The sequence below is a fragment of the Humulus lupulus genome, chromosome 3 (assembly GCF_963169125.1).
Source record: "Humulus lupulus chromosome 3, drHumLupu1.1, whole genome shotgun sequence".
NCBI lineage: Eukaryota > Viridiplantae > Streptophyta > Magnoliopsida > Rosales > Cannabaceae > Humulus > Humulus lupulus.
In genome coordinates, this window is record NC_084795.1 from 33,829,089 (window position 1) to 33,841,860 (window position 12,772).

The following is a 12,772-nucleotide window of genomic DNA, read 5'->3' on the forward strand; positions in this document are numbered from 1 at the left end:
TTAAATATTGTTTTATTTTATATTAATTAAACATATCAATAAGATGATCATATACAAACTAATCTCAATCCTGAAATTACTATGGACTCCTATGTTATGTCATTTGAGTCATTTGATTCACTCATTATGGCGCCCAAGAACAGGGTCACGGCGCGACCTTACGAACTCAATTTTCTCAGTCCAAAATTCACTCAAAAATCACCCCAAATCCGTGCCAAACTCACCATTCAATCTCACAACATCCCTAGACACCTCCCAAGCAACAAAACCTGCGTTTCCAATGGATCAAAAACTCACCAAACCGTAAAATCCAATTCAAAACTTAAGAAACTTAAGGAAACATAAACTCAGAAATCCAAAGCTTAAATTACCTCTGATTATGTCGTTTTCCCTCTAAATCCTCTGGCTATCAAGCTTCTAATCTTCACTGGAATCGTTGCGACTCTAACCTTGCTTGAATCTGTGCCCTAAAACTCGAGTTTCCTTCGAAAATGCTAACAGCGTCAAATGAGAGAACAAGAGTGAGAGAATGAGATAGTTGAACGTACTTCTGTTTATGAAATGTTACTTAGGGCTCAAGTAACCTTAAGCAAATCCCAAGGCTCGGGGTACCAAAAATGTCCCGGGGGTAAAATAGTCAAAATCCCTAGAATTCCCTCCTGGTCTCGCTAATTCAAATATATTCTCGAATATTCATTCCCATTACCCAATATCCCGATAATGTACTAAATTCCCAACATGCCCCTTGACTCACCCCGAGTCAAGTATTGGTCTTGCTGCGACTTTCCCGCTAACTTGCTCCCTAGGATCGCCTCATGCCGAGTAACCCAAATATACTCATAACGGGCCAAATTACGAAAATTGCCCTTCTGATAAGAAACATGCCCACATGCATATTTAATACACCTAAACATGCATATTAATTCATATTATAATATAACTCACGTAATCATGTGATGATACACATATATATCACATAAAGCACATATTTTCCATAATTTGCCATCTTGGCCCCTATTTAAGACCCTAAGCCTTATTAGGTAATTTGGGATGTTACACAACGTGGATAGTAGGCCAAAAAAGGCCTGGAATAATAGTCATACCTAGGGGTGAGCATTTGGCCCGAAAAACCCGAAAACCTAACCGACCTGAACCTGGAAAATCTGATTTTTTGAAAGAAAAAAAAAACTCGCTCATTCGGGTTAGATGTCTCCCAAACCTGCATATGTCCGGGTTGAGTTCAGGTTTCAATTGCACTAAGGTTTGGGTTCACATGCATCCGAACACAAACCTGATATTTAAATTTAAAGAAAAAGACGGATTTTAATTTTAAAAAATGAAACCCTAAAAAAACCCTATTTTCTCTCTTTTTCTTTTTCTTTCTCTCTCGAACTCGGACTACCCCAGGCCCAGCTGCCTCTCCTCAATTGTTCTTCTTCTCTCTATCCCCCCCAATTTTCCTCCCTCTCTCTCTCCCCCCGGCCAATCGCCCGTCCTTCTACTACCTCTCTCTCTATGCCAAGCCAACCACATGTTCTCCCCTCTCTCTCCCTCCTATAGTCGGCCAAAGCGTGAAAGAAGGAGAGGAGCCCCTGGTCGTGACACTTCTTCTCTGACCCAACCCAACGGTAGCAGCAGCGGCCCTTGCCTAGTGAGGTATCTCTTTCCCTCCTACCCTAGTAATTTATGTATATTATTATTTATATATGTAATATGTATGTATTTATACATTTTTTTTTATTATTTTTTGTATTTATTATCTATTGTGTAATATATAATGTGTATTGACTTTGGTTGAGCTCTTAGATTTTCAAACTTGTAAGTTGTATGCATGTATTGTATGTATGCTCATACTCAATTTCAAACTATATATTAGGTAGTATAAAGTTTTGCTTTGGTTCAGTTCTCAAACTTTGTTAGTCAATAGTGTTCTTTATTTGGCATATTTTGGTTTTCTTAGATTCATAATCAGGTTATATTCAATTTGGCATATTTTTATGCCTTTGGTCATTAATTCATTTTTATAAATTTATAAGATTAGATTAAGAAATGTTAGAGAAATAAAAATACATCAAAGAAAGAATGTAGAATGATTCTCAAAAGCAAAAGAAAAAAAAAAGCACTAGTTTTTTAGTACATATTACATAAGTAAAAGTAAATTTGACAATTATATATTTTTGTGGATTTACAGGTTGTAGCAGACTCATTGTGGACCTGTGGTAGATAAATTTGAAGAGTTTGCTTATACTCAAAAGCTTGAGGTAAATCTATTATCTTTCTTTTAGTGGATTATATATAGGCTTGTGTGAATGTGTGTTGCTCAGTTGTAGTGGAGTATAGGCTTGTCTGAATATGTGATGCTTAGTTGTGGAGGAAGATAGTCTTGTCTGATTGTGTGTTGCTCAGTTGTAGTGGATTATAGGCTTGTGTGCTGCTCTTTTGATTATATTTAGTTATGTATTTTTTTTAAATCATTTGTATTAGGTAATGGATATTGATGAAGTCGATGAAACTCATCCAGTAAAGAATCAATATCAACCTCCCACTAAAACCCTATAGATAAGAGTAAAAAAAAGAGGGGTAAACCTCCTGCTAAGGCTCTTCTTCCTCCTAAAAAGGAAAAAAGGTCTTCTATTTGGGAACATTTCACCAAGGAAGACCCTACTCCCCCATCAACAACCAATCCTTTGGAAGAGCTTCTTTTACCTAAGTGTATGCGTAACTATTGTGGATTTGATTTTTATTGTGACATGAGAAAATATGTGACTAGTCATCTATAAAACAATTTTAAGAACGTTTGTGAGCTTAGTCCATGGAGGATAGTTGACCAAAAACATAAAATTTTAAGTTTTGACCAGGTTAAGGGAGGAAAGGAGGGGGAAACAAGCTTAGTAGAGTGGCTTATAGCAAACAAGCTTGTAGAATAGCCCTCACATAATATATTGTGTTGGATGAGTCTCCATTTAGACATGTTAAGGGTGAAGGCTTCAAAAAAATTGTGAAAAATATTCAACCTAGGTTTGTGATTCATTCTCGAATGACTGTTGCTAGGGATGCTTTTAAGTTATATGAGGAAGATAATGTGACATTGAAAAAGGTTTGAGCCATGAGAGGCTATCTATTACTACAGACACATAGACTTCCATCCAAAATTTGAATTATATGGTCATCACTACTCATTGAATTGATAATGATTGGCCATACCAAAAAAGAATTATTACTTTTTGACAAGTGGTAGATCATAAGGGGGTAACTATTGGCAAATACATCGAGCAATGTGTTATACCCAAAAAATAGGAGACCTCAAAAGGGATGTGGTCCTAGGAGACCCCAAGAGAGTGATCCTAGGAGAACCCAAGGATGAGGTCCGAGGAGAACTCAAGAAAGTGGTCTTAGGAGACCCCAAGGAGAAAGTGGTCCTAGGAGACCCCAAGGAGGATGTGGTCCTAGGAGACCCCAAGGGTGTGTTTGAGGGAAGCCTCCCAAGGTTTCCTAAGTGTTGGCTCGAACGTGTCCAAGGTAAGTAGCTAAGGAGGAGGAGTCCCATGCAAGCCAAGAATGGAGACTTGGATTTTGCCAAGGAGAGCCTACACAATGTCCGATCGGACATAGTTGGGAGATGCTAAAGGGGAGTGCCTCAGGCTTGTCCAAGGTGAGATGTCAAGGAGGATGCCTTAGACCACCTTGGTCTAAGGAGAAGGCAAGAGGAGGATGCCTCGGACCACCTTGGTCCAAGGAAAAGGCCACAAGGTCCGATCGGACCTTGATTGGAGAAGGTATGCTCGGACTTGTCCGGGGTGAGAAGCAAGGGTGTTAGCTCGGACCACCTTGGTCCGAGGAGAGCCAAGCATGCATATATCACCTTGGTCCAAGGAAAGCTTGAAGGAGTAACCAACATGCATGTGAGACTACGTCAAAATCCCCGGAACGACTCTAACAAGAATTGGTCTAGGCACCCGGGAATCTCTCATTTCTCACTCAAATTGAGGAATCAGTTGTATTTTAAACATTTATTGTAATATAAATATAAGACGAATAATAAAATATCCCCATCATAAGGGGATATCAGTTGAGGATCCCAGGCCTATAAATAGAGAGCTTATGGGATGAGAGAAGGGGTTCTTCTGCTTCTTCTTTCTAGAGAGAGAAAATTGGGTCTGTGTATTCTAGAGAGAGAAAGTGCTGATATTTGAGAGAACTCTTGTATTTTCACAATCTGTACTGAAGAAACTCAGTTGGCTCAGTCCATCTGATCTTGAGTATAGGTCTATAAATCACAACTCTAAGTGGATTAGGCTATTACCGACAATCGGGGCTGAACCACTATAAAAATCTCTTCTGTGTTATTTATTTTCTTTATTATACCGTTTGTGTCATTTACATTCTCTTGAAGGCTTGTCGTTATTGACGTTCTCACGTCGTTGGCTAAAAAGACAGTCAACACAATGTTTGAATGATTGGGGTATATCTAAGTTGTTTACCATCATAGTAAACAATGCTTCCTCTAATGATGGTATCATTAAATACTTGAAGATGAATTTCAGAGAGAAAGATAATGGACTTATTTTGGATGGAAAGTTCTTACATATGAGGTGTTGCGCTCATATAGTGAACTTAATTTTCAGTGAAGGATTGAAGGAAAAACATGAGTCCATTGTTGCAATCAGAAATGTTGTGAAGTATGTTAGGTCTTCCCCTTCTAGGCTTATAACATTTAAGGAATGTGTGAAAGAGGAAGGAATCGAATGTAATGGACTTCTCTATTTAGATGTCCAAACAAGGTGAAACTCCACAATCCTCATACTTAATTGTGCACCTAAATTTCAAAAGTCATTTGAAAGAATGGAAGGTGATGAAAATTATTCAAAATATTTTAATGAGATTGACAAAGATGGGAAACCAAAGGAGAGTTCACCATCCAAAAAACATTTGGAGGATGCATCAGTGTTCGTGAGATTTTTGGAGACATTTTATGATGTAACATTGATGTTTAGTGGGTCTACTTATGTTACCGCTAATAAGCACTTCATTGAAATATGCAACATGCATCAGAACTTGAATGACTTAACACTTGATGATGAGGAGGATGAGTTGTTACGTTGCATGGCAAAGAACATGAAGCAGAAAAATGACAAGTATTGGAGAAGGCTTGATGACAGTAACGAGGAACTTCTGATTTCCCTTGGTTCTTGACCCAAGATACAAGCTTGAGTATCTCCATCATTGCTTTAGTGATATTCATGATGTTAGGATTAATGCCCAAAATGCATGTAAAGACATTTTATTGGTTTTAAATAAAAGTACAATCTTATTATATTTGAATGTTATAATTATTGTTTGAATTAATTATATAATAATATCAAGAAAATTCTCTATTCATTAATGAGAATATGATCTTTTATTAGTACGAGAGAATTAAGATCATATATAATGAATAAAATAGTCAGTAACATATTAAAGTAAGGAATCTATAATGAATGGTTACTAGTACAGTTTGCTAAACATACGAGATGCAAATAATCTAGATTCAAATTACTGATGTGGATAGACATCTTAGTAAATGTGTTGTATATAATAGAGATTATATATGACATGACCGATGAGAGTTAATTATCTTTATAAACTTTTCGTTTGACGAAAAGATTTAATTATTGTCATAATAGATGATCATTTGTAGATCAGTCTAAATCTTGAGTATTCATGAACTCCTGTTTATGTTTATTGGATATTTTGATTCACTTGTTAAGGTCTCTTAGAATAATGAGGCTAATGACTTTTGTTTTGGAGATTCAATATCATGGATGGCTGGGAACATGAATTACAATATTGGAATCCATGCTTTCCTTACGAATCGAATATTGTTTCCCTTAAGAGTTGATTCTGGAACTGAATAGTTATTGAGCTCAAATCTATAATTTGATTATAGATTAATTATTCGCTAGTGAATTAATGGTACTTAAGGATCAAGAAGTAATTAGAAGGGTACTTTTATGATAATTTTGAAATATAATTCTATAAATACTTAGAGTGCAATTCCATATTTATAGTGGAGTAATCATGGAATTAATAAATAAGATTATTAGATTAAAGAGTTTAATTAATAATCTGTTTTATTGGAGCTTCTTATTATAGGTCCATGGTCCCCAAATCATCTCTATCCTACACTGTCAAGGGTAAGGAAGTCAAAAGAAAGATTTGATAAGAGAAAAGACTAAATTTCAAAGGAATTAATTTTTTCAGTGCAAGGAAATAATTATGGGTAATTGATTAATTGTGAATTAATTAATTATTTAACAATATAGATTTTATTTTAAAAAACTATAGGTTAAAATTAATATTAATCTTTTTTGGATTAATATAAAGAGAGAAAATAATAAATATCTTATTAATAATATGATATTTATTTATTTAATTTAAAACTGATATTTTAAGATAAACTTAATTTTGAATTAACTTATATTTATGTTGGAATAAATATCTTGTCTTAAAAGTTGATTAAATAAAAAAATGAGAAAATTAAGGCCACCTTAATAGGGCTGGGCACACACACTGTACATACAATGTGTGGTGCCTAGCATCAGGGATTTTGTAATGCCCCAAAATCCCTAATGCAATTTAATGGTTGGATTAGTAGGCCGGGAGGGCCATAATTGTTTTATTATGCCATTAAACTATTATATGCGTATTTATGTGAATTATATTATAATATTATGCTAAATGCATGCATGTGGGTCCACATTTCATCATAGGGGTATTTTGGTAATTTGGCTCGTTGAGGGCATATTTGTATATTTTGGTGCATGTGTTGTGAGTTATGGATGAGATCCCATTATTATGTGGATATGTTCGAGCTATTCGGCATGAGACGATCTTAGAATGCAAGTTAGCGGGTTGGTCATAACAGGTTTAAGTTCGGGGTTCGGGGTGATTTGGTGATTAGAACGTTGCCGGGAATTAAATGGTAACGGGATATGAACTTTTAGTATTTGAGAATTTTGGAAATAAAAGGAATTGGAGGGTGTTAATTATGATTAACGAAATAGGTGGAAAATGATGATTTTACCCTTAGGAGCCTTTAGAAAACCTTAAATGACCTAGGGGCAAAAAGGTCTTTTCACCATATGATATAGTTAAGCCCTTGAAGGCTGTGGAATGTTAGATAAAACAGAGCATAAAACATTCCTCCCGTACCTCATTTTCTCTCCTTCCTCCTTTGGAATTTTTGAACTCTATTTGAAGAATCATGCTAGGAAATCAAGGTTTGAAGCTTAGAACTTTAGTTCATCCATTGAAGAGGACTCAATTCAAGCTTGAGGTGACCGCTAAGGGACTAAAAGACTGATAGTTCACAAGGGTCGTTCTTTTATTAATTCTTGCTCGAACCAGAGGTAAGAAAACTGCACCCCATATGTGACATGCATGGTTATTCATGAGGCATGTTGAGTGTTTAAATGTGGACATTGATTGCATATCTAATGCTTAGCAAATCTTGCTCACTTGTGCATGGCACTGACTAAATAGTCAGAATTGGCCATTGTGTCAGTATTAACTGTGAAGCTGTGACTCATTAGTCAAGTTCGACAGTAGTACTGAGCATTGGTTGTTAGGAGTGTGTCCTGAAAGCATGTAAAAGACATTTGTTATTTCTATGAATAAATAAATACAATGGTATATTATTGTTATATTTAGATTATTAAATTATTGTTTGAATAATTTTGTAAATATCAGAAAAAATTCCATATTCATTATTGAGGATGTGATCTTGTATTAGTACGAGAAAATTAAGATCACATGAATGAATAAAAATAGTCAACAACAACAAATTAAAGTTATGGAATTCTTTAATTGGGGTTGTAAGCATGGTTTGCTGAGTATCATGTTGATACAAATAATCTAGATTCGGATTATTGATGTGGTAAGACATCTCAGTAAAGGTGCTTTATATAATATGATTATATATGATATGGACCGATATGAATAAAAGTCTTTATCCAAAAATCATTTAACAATAAATACATGTAATTCATATCATAACTGATGATCATTTATAGATCAACCTAAATCTTGAATGTTCATGAACTCATGTTCATGTTTATTAAATCTTTTGATTCATTCCTTAAGGTCTCTTCATAGAATGAGGCTAATGACTTTTGTTTTGGAGATTTAATATCATGGATGGCTGGGAACATGTATCAAAAATACGGAATCTAATATTTTCTAACAGATCGTATATTAGTTCCCTTAAGTGTTAATTCTGGAACTGAATGATTTTGAGCTGAAATCTTTAATTAGATTATAGATTAATTATTCACTAGTGAATTAATTGTACTTAAGGAATAAGAAGTAAATTAGAAAGATAAAATGGTAATTCTTCCATTCTAATTTATGAACTAATTAATTAGAGGGTTGAACTATTGTAAGATAGTTATATCAATGGACAACTTAGAATAAGATTTCTGTAAAAGTATATCTATAACATAAAGAGCGCAATTATGAATTTATAGTGGAGAAATATCAAAATTAATAAATTAACTATTATAATTAAAGAGTTTAATTATTTAGTTACAATTTATTGGAGCTTAATGTTATAGGTCCATGGTCCCCGAAATGGCTCAAACAAACACTGACAAAGGTAAATACAAAAATGGGCAAAATGACTTATTTGATAAGTAAAATATTTTTCTATGCATCAAACATAATTATTGTGTAATTATGTGTTATTAATTAATTATTTGATTTAACAAAAATATAATTAATTTTGAATTAATTTATTTTTGGGATTTTTGGTATTTAAATAATAAGAAAAAATTGGGAAAAATCACATGCCATCCCTGGCATGTGGTACACGTGTAGCACAGTGCGCATAAGAGGCTCTTGGTAGTTTCTTGGTTCCACAATTTTAGTTATTTAAATATTAAATAAATAATGAGATATTGTAATTTGATTCAAATATTATTATTTAAACATAATCTGATAACTGATTAGTTATTTTTAAATTGTTTAAAATAACAAATATTTTATTTTTAATATATTGGATATATTAAATATAGGAGATCAGTTTTTCAGAACGATACTTTTCAGGGATAGAAAAGATATCGTGAAATCTCTCTGAGAGAAAGAGAATTGTGATACAAGCATAGGTCACTGTTCTTCACAAACTTAGGTCCAAACTTTATCAGATCTCATGTGTTGAGAACATCTGATAAATATATTTTGCCTATTATTTTGTATAGCGAGCCCACACTCGTTCTTTGTATGCTGAGAACATTTTGGAAGATCTTGGTGTGAAATCTCAGGGATTTTTTCCATACAAAAAGATAGCAGCAAGGAAGGACTTGAGGTAATTTTCTATTCATATCTTTGATTCAATATATATATATATGCATGTGAAGAAGTAGATCTAGAAATCTTGTGGGATTAAATTAATAATTTTGATTGTTGTTCTGTTGCGTATAATCTCTGATTTGATCTATAAAAACCAACAAATGGTACCAGAGCCATCTTCACCTATATATATATTGAATTTGTGTGGGTTTAATTTTATGCATTTATTTATTTTTGATGAATGAATGGATGGCTTAATATGATTGAATGCATGAGAATGTTGAATCGTTAATTGTATGGTGTTTTCGGGTTATGATCTGTTTATGATTAGATCATTGTGTAAGCCATTAAAGGGCATAGGGTTTATATAATTTTATTTGGTTTTTGACACCATAAAATTGTAATTCCAATCATACAAAAGTCAAAACAGAGCCCGGGATTCAGAATCAGCCACCGTTCCTCCGAGACCGCCCTCCGAGCCGCTGCCGGGGACGTCGTACGGACGTCTGTACAGACCGTACGGATTTGTACAGTTCCGTACAAAACAGCCCCAGCAGCCCCGTTTGACGCCACGTGTTCTCGTCTTGCTGGTCCATATTTTTTTTTTAAATGTTAAATATCCTATTTATTATAAATTTGATATTTAAATGATATGATAATTTTGTTATCCTAACAAACTTTTTTGAAAATCTTATTTCAAAATTTAATTTTAAAAATAACAGATTTTAATTAAATATTTCAGTTTCTTGTTTTAATTAAAAAGAAAAATAAAAATAGTGATTTTTCAAAAGTTTTGTTTTAATTAATCAAGATAATTAGAATATTGTTTTCTTATTATTATTCTGGACCAACAATGACATATCCTACCGAAAGTAAAGTAAAGAAGCCCGATGAAGATCAAGGAGGGTTTTTTTTTTTAATTTATAAAGTGGTTGTAAAATTAGAAATACCCAAAAGCACCCGGTTCAACATTTATTTTTTATTTATTTAAATAAATATTTTCATGTGATTGATAACATGTTCATGCATTTTGTGTCATACATAAAAACACACACAGTCATAATCATGCATATCATTAGTAGAAATATGATTATTAGGATTGTCCTATATGTTTATATGAATTGTTTTGCGAAACCAATTGCATATAAATTACTTAGTTTTATTTTGAAAACTTGGTAAAATATAACACCAAATTTTAAGTCTTTATGACTAAATTTCTTTAAACCAAATTTATTTTAAAATTGTTTTTAGTAAAGTATAGATGAACATAATTAGTAATTTAAAATTTGATAGGGACCTGGAAACTCACTTTCTTTCCAATTTTAATTATGCTCATAAATTTTAAAGAATCTATAATTAATTTGGAATTAATTAGGTTAAAACACTTATTTCAAAATAGTGAGTGGGAGAGGGTTGATAACTCAACATAAACCATGGTCTCCATTATTAATATAACACCGTGAGATATGAATAGCGCCTCGTGACGGCTTTGTTTTCGTCCCCCTAAGGAAGGTGTCTAGACATATCAATAGCAATGTTATATATTTCTTACAAAGATAGGAACTAATGATGTATTTTAGGTTTGACCGACCCTAAGGCGGCATGTCCTAAGTTAAGTCATGAACTCTGAAATAATGGGATACACTCACAAAGTTATGATTAAGCTTCTGCAATTGATAATCATAACTTGACCAAACTAAGTGGTACTTTAATGTTTAAAAGAGAAAATAAAGAGTTATTTTAAGTTTTAAACAATAAAGATAAGAATGTCTTATAAATTCTCTAAGATTAATTTAATCGAACCTAAGGCGGCACTTTAATTGTTAGAAAATTTTATCGTGGAAATTAATCTTTATTTTATGTGTTTTAATTGTGCTCATGCATCAAGTTTAATTTCCAAAAAAATTGATAGTTATTCTAAATATAATAATATTTGTATTTATTTATTCACAGCAAAGATGTCTATTGGTGAATTATACACCGATGCTTTTCTCAAATCCTTGGTTTTTTAACCTGAAAATATGCAACACTGGTTTCGAGGCATGTTGACCATTTTTTCTTATAAGAAGATGATGTCAACAGTCTGTAAAAAACCTCCAACAGAACCACCTTTGGCTACTAGCTATGAAGCAGAAGAAAAATATGCAAATTGGATGAAATCCGATCGGTTGGCACGTTATTGCATGCTTTCAACCATGCCCGACGAAACAAAGGAAAAATATATACACGATGACTCAGCACATGAGATGTGGCGAGCAATGACAAAGGAAGTCTTTGCTGAGTGTCATCGTTTATATCAAACGAAAAAGGTAAATAAGATTTACATATATTTTTTCAATTTTGAATAATAGATTCAAATACTATGAATATCATATTCAAATTTTTGGATAGTAGATTCAAAAATATATGCCACTAATCTATTTTTCTTTTTGTTTTTCCTTTACAGAATCAGAACCCTGAAAAGGAGGAAGAGACTGATGAGGATTTGAATAGCGAGTAAAGAGCTGGAAAAGTTGGAGAGTAGTTTTATTAAGTTGTTTTATTGTTAGTTGAATAATTTAAATTTCTTTACTTTGTTTTAGAAATTTTAGATTTCTTTAAACAAAGAAAACTACAGTCTAGAAACCTAGTTTATTATTAATAATTTTGATTATTAATGTTTGGAAACTTATTTCTAATTTTTTGCATAACATTTATTTCTTTTATTAATAAAGTAGTTATTATTTAAAGAAATTATCTATTTACTTGTTATGCAAATGCTTTGGGATAAACAAAGTTTACATACTTATAATGAATGACAAATTTTTATAATTCTGAATTATTTAAAAATAGCTAATCCTAAATCTATTAAGCTGATTCCGATAGTGAAACATATCTGTAGCACTTGAGATTGGGCCATATTGGTCTAGACAGAATAAATAGGCTTGTAAAGGATAGCCTTTTAAGAGAACTATCTATTGGATCTCTCCCTATTTATGAATATTGTCTAGAAGACAAAATGACCAAGAGACCTTTCTCTGCTAAAGGTTCAAGAGCCACAGAACCACTTCAGCTAGTACATATGGATATTAGCGGTCCACTTAATGTACAAGCAAGAGGAGGTTATGAATATTTCGTCACTTTCATTGATGATTATTCAAGATATGATTACATATACTTGATGCAAAGAAAATCTGAAACTTTTGGAAAGTTCAAAGAATTTCAAGCACGGGCTAAATAGCAATTAGGTAAATCACTAAAAGTATTTCGATCTGATCGAGGAGGAGAGTACTTGAATTTTGAATTCGAGGACCATTTACGTGAGCATGGCATTCAATTCTAACTCACTGCATCTGAAAAGCCACAGTGAAATGGTGTTTCAGAAAAACGGAACAAAACGTTATTAGATATTGTTAGATCAATGATGAGTTTCTCATCATTACCATTGTCATTTTGAGGCTATGTGATT

The 12,772-nt window shown here is 33.0% G+C and overlaps 1 protein-coding gene across 7 annotated transcripts in view; it reads left to right on the plus strand.

Annotated features, from left to right (window-relative positions):
* LOC133822490 (uncharacterized) overlaps window positions 1-12,002 on the plus strand; it is a 42,515-nt gene extending 30,513 nt beyond the window's left edge. Inside the window, exons 2-6 of one of the 7 annotated variants that reach the window (XR_009887900.1) lie at window positions 1,041-1,656; window positions 2,192-2,261; window positions 9,234-9,340; window positions 11,278-11,633; window positions 11,771-12,002. The gene's annotated coding sequence lies outside the window, so the exon portion shown is untranslated. Of the gene's footprint in view, window positions 1-1,040; window positions 1,657-2,191; window positions 2,262-9,050; window positions 9,341-11,277; window positions 11,634-11,770 lie in introns of all 7 variants that reach the window. The other 6 variants (XR_009887898.1, XR_009887901.1, XR_009887895.1 and 3 more) reach the window with 6 other exon arrangements.
* Window positions 12,003-12,772: the final 770 nt, after the last annotated feature.